This window comes from Dama dama, chromosome 20 (genome assembly GCF_033118175.1).
Source record: "Dama dama isolate Ldn47 chromosome 20, ASM3311817v1, whole genome shotgun sequence".
Lineage (NCBI taxonomy): Eukaryota > Metazoa > Chordata > Mammalia > Artiodactyla > Cervidae > Dama > Dama dama.
In genome coordinates, this window is record NC_083700.1 from 68,911,339 (window position 1) to 68,924,360 (window position 13,022).

The 13,022-nt window shown below is 37.8% G+C and overlaps 1 protein-coding gene and 1 pseudogene across 1 annotated transcript in view; one reads left to right on the top strand and one right to left on the bottom strand.

Annotated features, from left to right (window-relative positions):
• LRRIQ3 (leucine rich repeats and IQ motif containing 3) overlaps window positions 1-13,022 on the top strand; it is a 199,303-nt gene that overhangs the window by 123,202 nt on the left and 63,079 nt on the right. The window lies entirely within an intron of this gene.
• LOC133041203 (RNA-binding protein with serine-rich domain 1-like) lies at window positions 12,151-12,985 on the bottom strand (annotated as a pseudogene).

The window sequence follows — 13,022 nt, forward strand, 5'->3', positions numbered from 1 at the left end:
AGGGTTTACAGAAACTCATGTCAACAGAGTCGGTGAAGCCATCCAACCATCCCATCCTCTGTCATCCCCTTCTCCTCCCACCTTCAGTCTTTCATCAGGGTCTTTTCAAATGAGTCATCTCTTCTCATCAGTGGCCAAAGTATTGGACCTTCAGCTTCAACATCAATTCTTACAGTGAACACTCAGGATTGATCTCCTTTAGGATGGACTGGTTGGATCTCCTTGCAGTCCAAGGGACTCACAAGAGTCTTCTCCAACACCACAGTTCAGAAGCATCAATTCTTCAGTGCTCAGCTTTCTTTATATTCCAACTCTCACATCCACACATGACTACTGGGAAAACCATTGCTTTGACTAGATGAACCTTTATAGGCAAAGCAATGTCTCTGCTTTTTAATATGCTATCTAGGTTGGTCATAACTTTCCTGTCAAGGAGTAAGCATCTTTAATTTCATGGCTGCAATCACCATCTGCAGTGATTTTGGAGCCCCCAAAAATAAAGTGTGCCACTGTTTCCACTGTTTCCTCATCTATTTGCCATGAAGTGACAGGACTGGATGCCATGATCTTAGTTTTCTAAAACTTGAGCTTTAAACCAGCTTTTTCACTCTCCTATTTCACTTTCATCAAGAGACTCTTTAGTTCTTCACTTTCTGTCATAAGGGAGTTGTCACCTTCATATCTGAGGTTATTGATATTTCTCCTGGCAATCTTGATTCCAGCCTGTGCTTTATCCAGCCCAGTATGTCTCATGATGTACTCTGCATATAAGTTAAATAAGCAGGGTGACAATATATAGCCTTAATGTACTTCTTTTCCTATTTGGAATCAGTCTGTTGTTCCATGTCCAGCTGTAACTGTTGCTTCCTGACCTGCATACAGATTTCTCAAGAGGCAGATCAGGTGGTCTCGTAGTCCCATCTCTTGAAGATGGTCATCTGAGTTAAATTCACCCATTCCAGCCCATTTTAGTTTGCTGATTCCTAAAATGTCAGCGTTCACTCTTGCCTTCTCCTATTTGACCATTTCCAATTTTCTCTTAAACCGTTTAAAAATTATGATAAGAACACTTAGCATTAGGCTTACCCTCTTAACAGATTTTTTAATTGCACAATACATTTAGCTATAGGCAGAGCAGATCCTTCTGACCTTTCCATCTTGTATAACTGGATATGTATAATATCTAAACAACAGCTCCCCATTTTTCCCTCCCTCCATCCTTTTAATTCTTAAATATTTGATTCTTTTTCTTTTTAAAAATTCGTGGTGGTATCTTTATCCTTACTGATTTTTTGTCTTCTGTGTATGTGAACTCGTCAAACTCTACCAGATTCTTATTTGTCAGTGGCTTTGTTATTTCATCACTTCTCTATTAAGTTCATGTACTTTATATATTTCCTAAAACTCTGCATCTTTTATTTGAAAGTAATGTTATTTTAATCCAATTATTTGACTCCTAGGTTTACAAACCAAAATGAAATTAAGGAAGTATAGTAGTCCCGTGCTCCATACCCTCCCACTCACTTTTGTTGCTTCCCCAGAGCAATAATCCTTTAATAATTTTTGAATACTCTTCTGTTACTTACTTTTATATTTCCAAGTAATATATTTATTGTTAGAATTTCTTTTTTAATTTTAGATTTTATATGCAATTTCTACTGTGAAAGATGGAGATTTAATTATTTATAAATTCCCCCTAATACACATTCTTAACATGTCCCCTCCCCTTTTCTCCCAATAAAATTATATTATCACTATTTGGGGATTAATTAATAATTAACATTTTAATTATTATGGCTATATAAATAACTACTTACAGCTGAGTCACACAGTATACGAGGCTATGTTTGCCTTATACTATTATTTAAAAACTTGTTTGGAAAACTCATAAGAGTCAGCTCTCACCAAGCACTTCCATACTTATATATTTTTTCAATATACTTCTGCTTGAGACCTTAATTAGCTAATTTAATCAGGACTACTTGCTTTCTAAACTTGTTTTTAACAGCTGTCATCTTGGTACATCACTTCATCTTGGTACATTCATTCAGTACTGTGATCCTGAGAATTCATTTGTCTCATATACTGTGTTATGACCTGTTTCCAGGATTCTATATCTTTTTTCTTGGTTTATTTTCTTATATTACTACAATACTTTCTTACTAGTTTACAGAGAAATTATGCATTAGAAGTAATTTTTTAAAAAAAACTTAAAAGCCTAAGCATATTTTTATGCTACATATATATTTAATTGATGATTTAACTGTGCAGAATCGTCATAGTTTTCTCAGAATTGCTTCATTGTCTTCTAGCTTCCAGTGTTACTTTTGAGAAATCCATTGCCATGTAATTCTCATTCTGATGTGTGTGAACTTCTGTGTGTTGTTTTTGTCTACTGACTAGAAACATTTAGCAGTTTATCTCTGTACCAAGTATTTTGCAATTTCACAGTGATTTGGCTCAGATATTTGTTTGCTTGTGAAGATTTTCTTTTGATTCAATTTATTGTGACTTTTCAATCTGAAAATTTATATCCCTCATTTGTCAGTATTTCTCTTGTCTTATTTTTAAGGTAATGCATATATTAAATATAACACAGAACATACCATTGTAACCATCTTAACTGTACATTAAGCATATTTATATTGTTGTACAACCATCATGACCATCCATCTGCAGGAGCTTTTTATAAACTCTTTTCAACTGGAATGCTATACCCATTGAACACTAACTTCCAGTCCTCCCATCCTCTCATTTTCTGGAAATCACCATTCTGCCTTCTGTCTCTAGAATTATTATGAGTGTGATTACTACAGATATTTTTATATAAGTGGAATTATACAACATTTGCCCTTTATTTACTGGCTTATTTTAATTAGCATAATATCTTTAAAGTTCACCCATGTTGTAACAAAATTGCTTTCCTTTTAAGGTTGAATAATTTTCCATTATAACTAGGTACCATGTTTTTATCCATTCATTTATCAGTTGGCACTTGCTTTGCTTCCACCTTTTAGCTATTGTGAATAATGCTGTTATTAACGTGGGTGTACAGATATCTCTTTGAGACCCTGTTTTCATTTGTTTTGGGTGTATACCCAGAAGTGAAATTTCTGGATGATATAACTTTATTTTTATTTTTTTGAGGAACTACCATACTTTTTTCCACAATGATTATACCACTCTACAATCTCAATATTAGTGCACAAGAATTCCAATTTCTCCACATCCTGACCAACAGATGTTATTTTTTGTTGCTGTTGTTACTGCCATCCTAGTGATTGGGAGGTCATATCTCATTGTGGTTTTGATTTGCATGTCCATAATCATTAGTGATGTTGAGCATTTTTATTGTGTTTATTTATTATTTATGTATCACCTTTGGAAAAATATCTATTCACATCATTTGCCCATTTCCTCATTGGTTTGTTTGATATTTGTTGTTGAGTTGTATGATTTATTTATATAGATATATCACAAGCTGGAATCAAGATTGCTGGGAGAAATATCAATAACCTCAGATATGCAGATGACACCACCCTTATGGCAGAAAGTGAAGAGGAACTAAAAAGCCTCTTGATGAAAGTGAAAGAGGAGAGGGAAAAAGTTGGGTTAAAGCTCAACATTCAGAAAACTAAGGTCATGGCATCTGGTCCCATCACTTCATGGGAAATAGATGGGGAAACAGTGGAAAAAGTGTCAGACTTTATTTTTTGGGACTCCAAAATCACTGTGGATAGTGATTGCAGCCATGAGATTAAAAGATGCTTACTCCTTGGAAGGAAAGTTATGACCAACCTAGATAGCATATTAAAAAGCAGAGACATTACTTTGCCAACAAAGGTCTGTCTAGTCAAGGCTATGGTTTATCCAGTGGTCATGCATGGATGTGAGAGTTGGACTAGAAAGAAAGCTGAGTGCCGAAGAATTCATGCTTTTGAACTGTGATGTTGGAGAAGACTCTTGAGAGTCTCTTGGACTGTGAAGAGATCAAACCAGTCCATCCTAAAGGAGATCAGTCCTAGGTGTTCATTGGAAGGATTGATGCTGAAGCTGAAACTCCAATACTTTGGCCACCTCATGCGAAGAATTGACTCATTGGAAAAGACCCTGATGCTGGGAGGGATTGGGGGCAGGAGGAGAAGGGGACGAAAGAGGATGAGATGGCTGGATGGCATCGCCAACTCAATGGATATGAGTTTGAGTAAACTCTGGGAGTTGATAATGGACAGGGAGGTCTGGCATGCTGCGATTCATGGGGTCGCAAAGAGTCAGACACGACTGAGTGACTGAACTGAACTGAATATATATATATATATATATAAAATATTCTAAATGTCAATCCCTTATCAGATATGTGATATGCAAATATTTTCTCCCATATTGTGGATTGCCTTTCTTTTTTTGATGCACAAAATTTTAATGGAGTTGAGGTATTTAGGTTCTTTTGGAATATAATTATTTTGCAATGTTATGTTAGTTTCTGCTGTGCAGCAGTGTGAACTAGCTGTACGTATACATATATCCTCTCCCTGACTTATTTGTTTTTGTGTGTGTTGTATGTGCTTTTGGTGTTTTAACAAAGAAATCATTCAAAATCCTGTCATGAAGTTTTTTGCCCTGTGTCTTCCCTTAAGAGTTTTATAGTTTTAGTCCTTATATTTAGACTGTTGATCCATTTGGGGTTAATTTTTGCATATGATGCAAAGTAAGGGTCCAATTTCACTTTTTTACATATGGAATGCAGTTTTCCCAACATTTTTTTGAAAAGGTTGTCCTTTCCCCATTGAATGGTTTTGATACCCATGTTGAAAGTAATTTGACCATATATGCAGGAGTTTACATCTGGGCTCTTATTCTGTTCCCCTTGATTTATATGTCTGTCTTTATATCAGAGCCATGCTGTTTTGATTACTAAAGCTTTGCAGTAAGTTTTAAAATGGGGGTTTATGTGTGAGAACAAGTGGATTTTTATATGGATTGCATTGAATTTGTAGATTACTTTGAATAGTAGTCTAACAATATTAAGTCTTCAAGTTCATAAACACAGGATGTCTTTCCACTTACTTGTGTCATCTTTCATTTCTTTCAACAATGCATTAAGGTTTCAATGTACAATTTTCTCACCTCTTTGGTTAAGTTTATGTATGGTAGTCTTCTTGATACTATTATAAATGGAATTATTTTCTTAATTTCCTTTTTGGTTTCTTTGAGAATGTGTAGAAAAACAAAAGATACTTGTGTATTGGCTTTGTAGTCTGTAACTTTGCTGAATTTGTCTATTAATTCTGACAGGATTTGGGGCATGTCAGAGTGTGTGTGTGTATTTAAAATTTTCAAGATTCATAGAGGTATGAATCTTGGTATGAAGAGAGATAATTTTATTTCTACCTTTCTAATTTGCATGTCTATTAATTCATTTCCTTGCCTAAATGGTCTGGCTAGGACTTCTAGTACTATATTAAATATAAGGGACAAAAGTAGGCATCCTTGTCTTACTTATGATCTTAGAGGAAAATTTTTTCAGTATTTCATATTGAATGTGATGTGTTATTTTCTTGTTATTTTCAGTTGCTAAGTTTTGTCTGACTCTTTTGTGACTCAGTGGACTGTAGCACATCAGTCCATATTTGTCCATAGGATTTCCCAGGCAAGAATACTGGGGTGCGTGGATTTTTCCTTCTCCAGGGGATCTTCCAACCCAGGAGTCAAATCGCTTCTCCTGCATTGGCAGGTAGATTCTTTACCACTGAGTCACCAGGGAAGCCCTTGTTATTTTCCCATATGATGTAAATTATGTTGAAGTTTGTGCATGGATGCATGCTCAGTCATGTCCCACTGTTTGTGATCCCATGAAATATAGCCCACCAGACTCCACTGTCCATGAGATTTTTCAGGAAAGAATACTGGAGTGGGTGGCTATTTCCTTCTCCAGCTGATCTTCCCAACCCAGGGATCAAACCTGCATCTCCTACTTTGACAGGTGGATTCTTTACCACTGAGCCAACAGGGAAGACCTTGTTATTACCCTCAGTTCAGTTCAGTCACTCAGTCATGTCCAACTCTTTGTGACCCCATGGACTGCAGCACACCAGGCTTCCCTGTCCATCACCAACTCCCAGAGCTTGCTCAAACTCATGTCCCTCGTGTCAGTGATGTCATCCAACCATCTCATCCTCTGTCATCCCCTTCTCCTCCTGCCTTCAATCTTTCCCAGCATCAGGGTCTTTTCCAATGAGTTAGTTCTTCACATCAGGTGGCCTAAGTATTGGAGCTTCAGCTTTAGCATCAGTCCTTCCAGTGAATATTCAGGACTGATCTCCTTTAGGGTGGAATGGTTTGATCTCCTTGCAATCCAAGGAACTCTCAGGAGTCTTCTCCAACACCACAGTTCAAAAGCATCAATTCTTCGGCGCTCAGCTTTCTTTATAGTCCAACTCTCACATCCATACATGACTACTGGAAAAACCATAGATTTGATTAGACGGACCTTTGTCAGCAAAGTAATGTTATTTTCCTGCTGCTGCTGCTAAGTCGCTTCAGTCTTGTCCGACTCTGTGCCCATAGACGGCAGCCCACCAGGCTCCGCCGTCCCTGGGATTCTCCAGGCAAGAACACTGGAGTGGGTTGCCATTTCCTTCTCCAAAGCATTAAAGTAAAAAGTGAAAGTGAAAAAGTCTGTTCTGTACATCTGTGTGTCTTTTTCTGTTTTGCATATAGGGTATCTGTGGGAGAAGGCGAGGGTGGGATGTTTCGAGAGAACAGCATCGAAACATGTATATTATCTATGGTGAAACAGGTCACCAGCCCAGGTTGGATGCATGAGACAAGTGCTCGGGCCTGGTGCACTGGGAAGACCCAGAGGGATTGGGTAGAGAGGGAGGTGGGAGGGGGGGATCAGGATGGGGAATACATGTAAATCTGTGGCTGATTCATGTCAATGTATGACAAAAACCACTACAATATTATGAAGTAATTAGCCTCCAACGAATAAAAATAAATTAAAAAAAAAAAGAAAGTGAAGTCACTCAGTCGTGTCCAACTCTTCGCGACCCCATGGACTGCAGCCTACCAGGCTCCTCCATCCATGGGATTTTCCAATCAAGAGTACTGGAGTGGGGTGCCATTGCCTTCTCCGGTTATTTTCCTATACTAACTTAATTATGTTGAGGTATGTGCATGCATGTGTTCTCAGTGATGTCTGCCACTTTGTGACCCCATGGACTGTAGCCCACCAGGCTCCTCTGTCTATGGGAGTTTTCAGGCAAGAATACTGGAGTGGGTTTCCTCCTCCAGGGGATATTCCCAACCCAGGAATAGAACCCAACTCTTGTGTGTCTCCTGCATTGACAGACAGATTCTTTATCACTGCGCCACTTAGCAAGCAAGGTAGTTTCCTTCTGTTCCCTGTTTGTTGGGTACTTTTTATCTTCTAAGTTTGTTGAATTTTGCCATTTTTTATCCTGCATTGATTGAGATAATTGCATTTTTTTAATTCATTCTGTTAATGTATATTACATTGATTTTCTTATATTGTACTATTTTTTGCATTTCAAGAATAATTCCCACTTGGTCTTGGTGTGTAATATTTTTAATATGCTGTTTAATTGAATTTTCTAGTATTTTGTTGAGGATTTTTATATCAATATTCATAAAATATATTCATTTTCATTATTTATAGTTTCTTTGTCTGGCTTCGGTATCAAGCTAATATAACCTCGTAGGAGTTAGGAGATAATCCTTCTGCTTCAATTTTTTGGAAGAATTTGAGAAGTTTTGTTGTTCACTCTTCTTTACTAAGGGAGCCATCTGGTCATCAGCTTTCTTTGGGAAATCGTTGGGAAGTCTTTGATTATTATTCAATCTCCTTATGAATTATAGATCCATTTAGAATTTCTGTTTCTTCATGATTCAGTGTTTGTAGATGCATATTTCTAGGAATTTGACCATTTCTTCTAAGTTTTCCAATTTATTTGAATATAACTGTATATTGTACTCATAATATTTTTTATTTTTGTAATATTGATTAGTTCTCTTTGATTTGTGGTTTTAGCTATTTGATCCTTATCTATGTTTTTCGCTTTGTCTTTCTAGATAAAGTTTTGCCAATTTTGCTTACCTTGTTGAAGAAGCAAATCCTGTTTTCAGTGTTTTTTCTGTTGTTTTTATAAATTCTGTTTTGTTATTTCTATGCTAGTATTTATTATTTCCTTTTTTTCTCCTAGCTTTGAGTTTAGTTCATTCTTCTTTTTCTAATTCCATAAGCTATACAGTTTGTTTACTTGTAATCTTTCTTCTTCTGTAATGTGATCACTTACAGCCATATTCTTGCTTCTTGGCACTGATTTTGCTGAATCCCATAAGTTTCAGTATACTGTGTGTGCATTTTTCTTTGCCTCAAGATATTTTATACTTTCCATTGTGATTTCTTCTCTGACTTATTGGCTCTTTAAGAGCATGCCATTTAACTTTCACAGATTTATGAATTTTCCATTTTTCCTTATGCTGTTGATTTTTTCATTCCCTTATGATTTCAAAATACATTTGGTATGATTTCAGTATTTTAAAATTTTTTAAAACTTGTCTTATGGCCTAACATATTGTGTATCCTGGATTACATCCCATATACACTTGAGAAAAATGTATATTCTGCTGTGGTTGATCGAGTGTTTTGCATATGTCTTTTAGGTCCAATTGATCTATAGTTTTGTTTGAATCTTCTGTTTACTTTTTGATCTCTCTGTTGTTCTATCCTGTATTGAAAGCGAGGCACTGAAGTCTCCTACCATTTATTGCAGAGATGTTTAAGTCTGCTTTCAATTATGTAAATGTTTGCATCATATATTTTGTGCATCTGAAGTTTGACACGTGTTCATCATTATTATGTTTTCTTGGTTAACTCACCCTTTTTTATGTAATGCCTTTATTTTGTTCTATAACGTCTTTATTTTATTATATAATGTCTTTCATGTCTTTATTTTATTATAGAATATCCTTACTCAAGGTCTACTGGTTAAGTGTTAATTTTATCCAAAATTTACCTTCACAGAAACATCTGGAATAATGTGTGACCAAACATCTGAGTACCATGGCCTAAATTGTCACATAAAATTGACTATCAAACGTAGTTTTACTAAATATAAAATTCTCAGTGGACACCTTTTTTTTTTTTTAATTTCAGCATTTTATATATATTATCCCACTGCCTTCTCGATTGTAAAGTTTCTGCTGATGCATCTGCTGTTGTCTTATTGAAAATCCTTTGTATGTGATGACTCACTTTCTCTTTTGGCTTTCAAATTTCTCACCTCGTTTGAGACTTTTGACAGTTTTTTTATTCTGTCTTTCAATATGAGTCTTATTTTGTTTATCTTCCTTGGCATTTATAGAGCTTCTTTGATTTGCAAATTCATATATTTCCTCAAATTTGGGAGTTCAGCCAATTTTTCTTCAAACAACCTTTCTGCTCCTTTCTCTCTTCTCTTTCTGGGAGTTCCATAATGAATATATTAGAACATTTTATGGGATTTTTTAAGTTTCTTAGTCTCTGTTCACTTATCTTCGTTCTCTTTTCATTTTGTTCCTCAGGTTCAATTATTTCAAATGACGTCTTTAAATTTTGCTGATTCTGCTTTCTTTTTTAAAGGTCTGTTTTTGAACCCTTCTTGTGAACTGTTTGGGCTTTCCTGCTGGCTTCAGATGGTAAAGAGTCCACCTGCAAAAAAAAAAAAAAAGAGTCCACCTGCAATGCAGGAGACCTGAGTTCAGTCCCTGGGGTGGGAAGATTCCCTGGAGAAGGGACTGGCAATGCACTCCCGTGTTCTTGCCTGGGGATTCCCCATGCACAGAGGAGCCTGGCGGGCTATAGTCCACAGGCTTACAAAGAGTCAGACACGATGAATGACTAAGCACTGCACAGTAAACTTTTCAGTTTGGTGGTTTTATTTTTCTGCCCCACCCCCAATTCTGTTTCTTTGATTATTTCTATGTCTTCATTGATATTTAATTCATCGATTGTTTTCCTTATTTCCTTTTGTTCTTTGTCTATATTTTCCTTCATATCTTTGAGCAAATTTTAAAAGCGTTGTTTTAAAACTTTTGTTCAATAAAGCTCATATGAATGTTTCTTTGGGGAAAGTTTCTGGGTATTTATTTTTTGTCCTTTGAAAGGGCCTTGCTTCCCTATTTCCTTTGTATGCCTTGTTGAAAATATGACATTTGTAAAATAGTCACATGTTCCATTCTTTGCAGACTTGCATGGAAATCTCTTACTAGTTGCTGCTGCTGCTGCTGCTAAGTCGCTTCAGTCGTGTCCGACTCTGTGCGACGCCATAGACGGCAGCCTACCAGGCTCCTCCATCCATGGGATTTTCCAGGCAAGAGTACTGGAGTGGGTTGCCATTGCCTTCTCCCTCTTACTAGTTAGTGAACCCCTTAAACTTGTGTTTAACCCAAGGTGAATATACTTAAGGTTTTCTTGGGTCTTTTCTGGACATGCATCCTGTCTGGGTCAGTGTATCCCACCTCTCCCACCCTTTTCCCTTTGGTAACCTTAAGTTTGTTTTCTATGTCTGTGAGTCTATTTCCGTTTCCTAAATAGGTTCATTTGTGTCATATTTTTAGATTCCATGTATAAGTGATATCATTTGCCATTTGTCTTTCTTTGACTGGCTTGCTTCACTTATGATAATCTCTAGGTCCATCCATTTTGCTACAAATCACATTATTTTATTCTTTTTTATGACTTAGTAATATTATATTATATGTAATATTCTATATATATATATGTATGTGTACATATATATAATATACATGCCACATCTACTTTTCAATTTATCTGTTGATGGACACTTAAGTTACTTCCATGTCATGACAATTTTAAATAGTACTTTGATGAACATTGGGTTGGATGTATCTTTTCAGATTATGTCTTTCTCCAGATATATGCCTAGGAGTGGGATTGTGGGATCATATAGTACTCTATTTTTAGTTTATTAAGGATCTTCCATACTATTCATAGTGGTTTTACCAGTTTACATTCCCATCAACAATGTGGTGGGTTGTTTTTCGCCACACCATCTTCAACATTTATTATTTATAGACTTTTTTATGTTGGCTATTCTGACTGGTGTGAGATGATACCTCATTGTAGTTTTGATTTGACCTTCTCTAATAATTGGCAGTGTTGAATATCTTTTTAGGTACTGTATGGCCATCTGTATGTCTTCTTTGGAGAAGTGTCTCTTCAGATCTTCTACCCATTTTTTTTGCACTCTAATCCTAGGTTTATTCACCACAATTATTTTATTCTACACAACTAAATGGAAATGGAAACACAGCATTATCTAAAATGCTGCAAAGTTAAAAAACTCAAAACAGAAAATTAATAATACTGACTGTACAAGAAAAGCCAGAAAAGAATGTACATGTTGCCAAGGTAACCTGCACAACCACCATGAATACCAAAACAACAGGGGGTTTTGTGATGACCTGTCAGAGCTGGTTTTCAACTTACTCACTATTTCAGAAAGAAAAGGAAATGTGGGTGTGTTTGTGTGGACACATGTGTATACACATTAGTACATGTGAAAAGAATCATTTTGGGCAGATAACAGGCGGTATTTGACCCTAGAGATCGGAGGACTCAAGCAGGGAAACAGGGCCAGGCTAACAGGAAACGCAGTTGTGTAAAAGTATTCCCTTTCCTGTAGGACTCGGCAGGCCAGCAGGTTAGGGCCTGACCAGACCACCAGAGGGGTCCCAGATCATCTGTGAAATGGCAAAACAAGCTCCCACCTGGAGCTGTTAACACCACTTGAAGCCCTCTGTTCATCCCTGCTGACTTTGCCGCTAAACTGACTCTCAGGAACTAGAAAACTAGAGGTCATCCTTATAAGCACGACCCCAAACCAACAAGATGCCTGCAACCCGAAGCATGCTGACAGAGGAAATATCTCAGTTGGTTGCTTCACCTTCGAAGCCTGCCCCCAAGTGAGGGGTTTCTTTCCTGGCAATACTCCTTTGGCTAGAAAAGTGACAAGAGTGTGTTGGATGGGATACAAGTCACAGGGGCAGGACTTCAGTGGCCCTGCTTATAGGGAAGAATCGGAGCTGGAGTGGCTCCTTTGGTGGGCTGCAGGGGGAGCAGGCTCACCTTTGCAAAGAGGCCCTGTGCCAAGGGGAAAGCGACCTTCTCCTTATCCATGGGAGTGACCTGTGCCATGTGGGAGGTGGTAGTAGCATTCTCCTGAGAGGACTGACTGGAATTGCGGTGGAGCTGGCCAAGGCCTGGGGACCAGCACAGCGGTGGCAGTGCTCTCCTGAGCATCGATTTGTCCTCCATCCATGTGCTTCAGTGCCTTCTCCACCTCATTTGGATTCTCAAACTCCATATATGTGTTGTCTTTAGACAGATGGGAGTGCATCCTTTCCCCAGACATGTCAATCATTAATTTTCCCAGAGTTGGAGTGTATCTGCATGATGTGATCCTTGGTCACATTATGGTGAGCCTCCTGATGTGCACTTTGGTGGGTTTGGGGGAAGGTCTCTGCCTTTTCTTTTCATTTTCATCTCTTTTGGGTGGTTTGAATTTGGAGGGAGAGCCCCACCTGTTGTCATATTTGCCCTGAGAAGGACTCTGAGAGCCAGAGGTGCTGCTGGAGCTGGAGCTGCAGGATATGCTGGAACTTCTGAGAGGCTGGATGCTGAGGATGAGCCGGAGCTGCTGCTGGAGCCCGTGCTGGGGCCTGAACTGGGGATGGAGCCAGATGAGCTCCCGCTGGGAGCACTGCACCGCCTTTGAGTGTTACACCAGTCATGGTCCTTCTCGCCTGACTCCTGGGTGGTCACTTTATCTCTAGAGCGATCCTTGGAGTTTTATGAGTGATCTTTGCATTTTGTAGAAGGAGCAGGAGTCCTAGTGCTGGACCTTTTATTACTTCTTTGACTCCTAGCAAAATTCTCTTTCATCTCTGATAAATCCATTCTCCCCTTCTGAGGTGTTCAAAGCAGCAACGGGGAC